The sequence below is a fragment of the Corvus cornix genome, chromosome 10, assembly GCF_000738735.6.
Source record: "Corvus cornix cornix isolate S_Up_H32 chromosome 10, ASM73873v5, whole genome shotgun sequence".
NCBI classification, from domain to species: Eukaryota; Metazoa; Chordata; class Aves; order Passeriformes; family Corvidae; genus Corvus; species Corvus cornix.
The window spans coordinates 5,187,104-5,193,057 of record NC_046340.1 but is presented as its reverse complement, the minus strand read 5'-3'; positions in this window follow the sequence as shown (position 1 = coordinate 5,193,057).

The window sequence follows — 5,954 nt, the reverse complement described above, 5'->3', positions numbered from 1 at the left end:
TCTACATATTTTATTTGATGTGGGATCTGCCAAAGCAGGTTTGCTGGTGAGAGGATATATTTGTTATCAGGTTGTTTTGGAGATGCTCAACACCAGCAGCCACCAGCTATTGAAGACCACTTGGTCTCAGCTGAACCTTCTTCCCTTTATTTATCTACAATTTAATAGGCTTTTAAAAGAAAAAGCCATCCTAAATACCTGGAAGTGACTTTTCACCTGCGACTCCCAGCTTGGTGACCCTGCATTGTAGGAGCTGATGAATCTCAGTGCTTGGCTGGGAGTGTCCCTGCAGGGTCAGCCCATGGGACCAGGGAGGGATGGAGGGATGCAGGCTGAGCCGCCACTGATTTCCCAAAGTACGTGGGGGTGTGGCTGGAAAATCCTGGGAGCTCACCTGACCCTGCAGCACAGCTGCTTGCTGGAATGGGTATGAAGCACCTGGAGCATCTGGGCCCTGAAACTGCAGGGAGAGGTTTCTTCATCATTCTTCTGAATACAACCATGGCTCCAAGCTGCTCTCTCATCACAACATCTTCCTTCCCTGTCCCCCACACATGCTGTAGTACGAGGCAGGACAAACATCTGTCCACTCTTTGGGTTTGTCTCACTGGGGTGGGTTTTGGCTCCTTCCAATCCCCCCGGTACAACCAGCAGTAAATCTGGTTATGAGAATGACCTGAGGCAAATCCCAGAGATTTGGGGAAAGGTCAGAATGTGAGCATGTCTCCGGCTGCAGCACCATGGGACATACTGGGAAGCCTGGAGATAAGGGCTGGTGTTCCACACTAGACTGGCCCTACCTGGGACAGGCACAGGGTTGGCATCCATAGCACATTGGTGCCAGATGCCAGTTGTACCCCAAAATGGGGTAGAATTCGAGGTTCACTCCAAGTACACGATCTGAGCAGCTCTGCCTCTGGCTGCCTGATTGCAATAGCAATTCCCTGCTTGTGCTGGGGTAAGGATTTGGTCCTGACAAGCACCTGATGGCACAAGTTACCAGGGTGGCCGAGCTGCCCGTGCTCTGATGAACCCCCTGGCAGGAATTCAGGGGTTCCCCAAGCCTCCTGCATTCACTGCTAATCCAGCTGCAGCAGCTGAAACCAGGGGCGAAGACACAGAGTGAAACATTTTTGCTATCCTCTTAAAAAGGTATTTTTTATTTTAAACCCAATATGTTATTATAATAGAAACACCCAATTTGAAGAGTTTAACAAAACAGTTCAACAAAGCCAGGTTAGCACTAGAAATCAAAGACTGAGATCTTTCAACCCCTTGCAAATCATTGTGGCCTGGGAAAATGTGCCCTCCAGGCAGATTTCTCTGACCATCCAGTGGTGGATGCAAAAAAGCAAAAGCTTTTTATTAGGAGAGAGAACAGCCCTGAATCTGTGCTCCCATCTCACCTGCTCACCACTGGGTGCCCACTCCTAGCCAGGGGCTCATGGCTCCTCCTGACCCTCTGGCTGTGGCCACCCTTGGGATTCCTGGGGACAGCAGCTCTGTGGGCACTGTGGAAAGAACTGAGACTTCAAGCACTGCTCACAGTGCCAGAAAGCCTGCGAAGCTCCCAGCTCATCACCACAACCTTGTCTGGCTCTGGACTAAGGCAAATGACAGAGCAGGGCACCCACACCTCCACATCTTAATAAAGATTTTAAAGACTCCCAGTTGTCCTGTCTGCTGCAAGGCAGAGCCAATAGGCAGCAGTTTCAGCACGGAGTCTGGCTCCAGACACTTGTGCCAAGTGGGATGTTCTCACTCAGCAGCTCTCAGCCCTTGTGCACCTTGCAAAGGGGGGTGTGCACCCTTCTTGACACGTCCCTGCACATACAGAAACCCAGAGCTAGAGGGAAACAGGAGAATCCCTGGTGAGAGGTGAAGGAAAACCCTTGGTAGGGCCAAGAGAGGCTTTGCTGTGCTACAGACCAAGTAGCATCACTGTTGCCAGAGCTGGCACTGGGCACTCCAGTCATCGACTGATTTTCGTGCCCCACTCAGAAAAGCAGAATCATCTCTCTGTAAAAAGCATCTCTTTTGTGCTTCTTTTTTATTTCAGATGAAAATAAAAGCATTTCTGTGTCTTTTGATCTGCCTCACTTCCTTACTGACACATTCAGGATGCTCACAAGCATTTGGATATGGTGGGTCCCCATATCTCAACAAGGTCCCAAGATTCCCTGGGGAATTGCATCCGTGCAAATACAACCAGCAGCAGAGGAGCAAAGCAAGGATGGGATGTGTCCCCAGCCCCCCTGCTTTTCCCTGGCCGTCACCCCCTGTTGTAATATGAGCCTCAGGGTGCAGTTACTGATGCTCAGGTACGTGGCAGGCCCAGCCCTGGGGGCACGCCAGGCTCCTGCCCACCTGCAGCAGGTATTGCAGGGCCGAAGATGCTCGCTGGAGTGGTGGCATTGCAGTCCTGCCTCCTCTTACCGCCCTGCCCAGCTGCGACAGCAGCTCAGCTCCCTCCCTTGCTCTTTGTTAACCACTGAATTCATCTGACAACTCAAAGAGAGAGAGAGAGAGAGGAGAGACCCTGCGGCCCGCCGGCGCGGTTCCCCGGCTCCCCCTCTGCCCTCATTTGCAATGCTTGAGTGGGGATTTCTCTATTTACTAAGCTAACAATGTGGGTTCCCAGGGCCTGGGCTGATGATGACATCCCGGCGCTGGTGGGTGGTGGGGCCGGGGGGGCGGTGAGGGCTGGGGGGGGATTGCATAATGCCGAGGCAGGCGTGGGAAACCACAGCATCTGCGAGAAAAGTCTCTGCCAGCCGCTTTGAGCATGGCTCAAAGGGCTCCCGGGGAAGCCACGGGGCAGAGGGAGCCCTGGGGACCCGGTGGCAAGGGGAGATGCTCAAAACCACATCCCACGACCACGGCCCTGCTGGCACGTCCCCGCAGAGCGGCAAATGGCCCCGCTGCCACCGCCGCCGTCCCCGGAAGGGTTAACGCGGGCTGCCACGGGTCTGCTCATTACAGGGTTAAGGGGGAGATGGCACTTGCAAATCCCTCAATTACCCGGGCCAGAAGGCTGCTCAGGAAGAGCTTTATTAACGGTTGCCGTCTTCATTAACCGCTTCTCCACAGCTGCCTAATTACGGCCGCCATTAGGCTCACTGGGTCTCCCCACCACCGCCCTGATCCCCGGCCCCCTGATTAACCTTAATTACACCTCCATCCTCCGAACCGGGTGCTCACCTGAGCGGGGCCACGGCCAGGGGCTCAGGGCTGCCTAATTGCGGGCAACCCCGGCGGGGCGGCGCGGGGAGGGGCCGGGGCGGCCGTGGCCAGGCGCCCGCCGCACGCCAGATGTTCGCTGCTGAAAAGGCGAGGGCTGCCCTCGCACTGAGCTAAGCGGTGGCAATGAGATCGGTAGCAGGGCATTGAGGGAGGCGGTGAAAGGGTTTCCCACCTGAGCCGATGGGGCTCTGCTGGGAGGAGAACGGGGCTTGCCGGCGAGGGAGGGCGAAGGGTGAGGGTTGGGAGATGCTGTGGGTGCTGCTGGTTGTCTCCCAGAGCTCATCCTTGCCGGGAGACTAAGCATGCTCGGAATGTGGTGGTTGGAACTAGATGATCTTTAATGCCCCTTCCAACCCAAGCCTTTCTATGATGATCCTTCTGGGTTTCCCCCCAGCCTTGTTCCTTTCTGGTAAGGCTATGGGGTGTCTCCCGGGCTGGATGCAGCACACGTGGGTATCTGTGCCCGGATGTGGCTGTACAGTGCATGCCCAAGCTCAGCATTTCAGGCAAGGCCACAGATGCTACGGAGGGTAGCAGAGATCCCACTGCCCTCCAGCTCTGCTGCCCACAGGGTGCCACCACTGCTCCAGGACAGCCGCAGTCTGACGTGCCACCCTGGCCTCCTTTCACAAAGAAGATGCTGCCGCTTTTCCTCTCTCCCTCACTGAAGAGGGTGAAGCTCAGCTCCTCAGGCACAAGGAAAATGGAGCCGCTTTCTCCCTCTCCCATGAGATGCCCCTGCCACTTTCTTCCCCCTCCTCACCACACACCCCCCTTTTGGGAGAAAAAAAAAAAAAAAGAAAAAAAAAAGATAATAAAGTTCTTATTTCCACCACATTTGCCATTTCCTGGTCTAAGTAAAGAGTGTCATAAGAGTGACAAGCTAAAAGCCACTGATTACTGTGGATTCATGGCATTTATTCTCCTCGTGAAAAGAGCAAACATCAGAAATAATGTGGTCCGGCCTGCCTCGGAGCCTAACCCTGCAATTAATCAGCATTCATGTGCAGAAGGTGCACGAGCATCTGATATGTAGAGAGGGAGTAATTAAAGGCAGATGCAATCTCTGCTTCCCGCAGGCCTGGGGAGGGTAACCACGCTCCCCCCTCATTGGGGTGCAGCCCCCAAAAATCACCACTGCTCCCTCTTTCCTTTGCAGCAGCCGGTCACGCTATCCCCATTCGCCTTTGCTGGGTGCATGGGAACAGGCTCTGCTCCCTGGAGCGAACGGGGCGACAGCGACTCCGCATCGCTCGGCTGTCGGCAAAGCGAGCAGGAGGGTTGGGGATGCGGTATTTAGGCGAGCTTCCGATGCCTTGAACCCTGACATGGCTCGGTGACACCGCGAGGTCCCCGGAGAGGGGGATTGCTGCGGGCTGGAGCTTGCCCGGGACTATCACTGGCCTCCTCCCGCCGGGGTCTGCCCCGCTGCTCCCGCTGATCCTGTCGAGACCTTTAATCCGTGGGGGATCAGCAAATTAATCCACTAAAGCATGAAGGGCCTGAGCTGTGTTTAATCGCTCCCTTTTGTGTCAGGGGACGGCTAAATGACCATACAAGAGAAAAACCCACAGAAGGGTCAGAGGGGAGGCGGTGGGCGATTAACCCCCGTCACCTCCCTCCAGGCTGCGGCGCGGGGTGAGACGGGGCCGAGCCCGCAGCCGCCGGTCCCGGCACCAGTTGAGTCGGTGTCCCCTTGTGCCCCGATGTCCCTTGGCACCCATCAGGAGTAGCACTGCGGCCCATGGCGCTCTGTAGCCCCCCCCCCCCGCCTGATCGGAGCTGCCCCAGCCGCGGGCAAGATGAGCCGTCCGAGGTCTCAGCCTGGCTCGCAGCGGACAAGATGTTATCACGGCAATTACCGCCCAAAACATCCTTTGGGAGCTATTCTGGCCGAGGGGTCAGTGGTGCTGACAGCGGCCGAATGCTCCCGTTGCTCCCGGCGGAGGAGGAGCCGTGCCGGGGGAGGCTGAGCACAAGCCGTCTGCCTGCTCCGGCACAGATTGTGCCAACGCGTGGTTGAGTGCGGCGAACGCTTGCAGCCAGCACCCTTCAAAAATATCACTCGGGGAACAAATGACACCACCTCCCCCTCGCCATCCTCGCACACCAACGCCCTCGCCCAGGCAGGGGCGGCCACGCCAGCCTGGGTGCTGCGGCCCCCCGGTTTCTCCCCCTCCCATTTTCTTCAAAAGGAGAATAACCTGCAGTATATATATATATATTTTTTTTTTTTTTTTCCTTTCTGGAAACTAATGGACTCCTTAAATAGCAAAAATTGCACCCTGTAATTAAGATCTTGCTTTTTAAATGATTAATCATTCTAACCCCTTCCAGCGGCATCCCACTTACTGCTGCTCTCATATTGAAATGCAGATCTGAGAGGGAGGGAGCCGAACAGGTCTGTGGAGAGGAGCAATTAAATCTTCCAGCTGTCGCTGGTCCACCCCATCCTCCATTTTTTTCGGGAAGCCCTGGGCGCTGTCCGCCGGGCTGGCTCTGTGCCCTGATTCACATCCCCCTTTATCATCCTCTCATCTTCTTCCTCCTTCCCACCTCCACCCCTTCTTTTTCTGTCGTCTCTTGGTTTCTGGGCTCAGTGACACTTTTTCACTGCAAGGTCTGACCTTCCTTTCCTTGGAAGTGCTGTCAGCTCCCCAAAAATCTGCCTGTACCCCTCTTCCCAGGTGAAAGGGGAAAGGATGTGAATG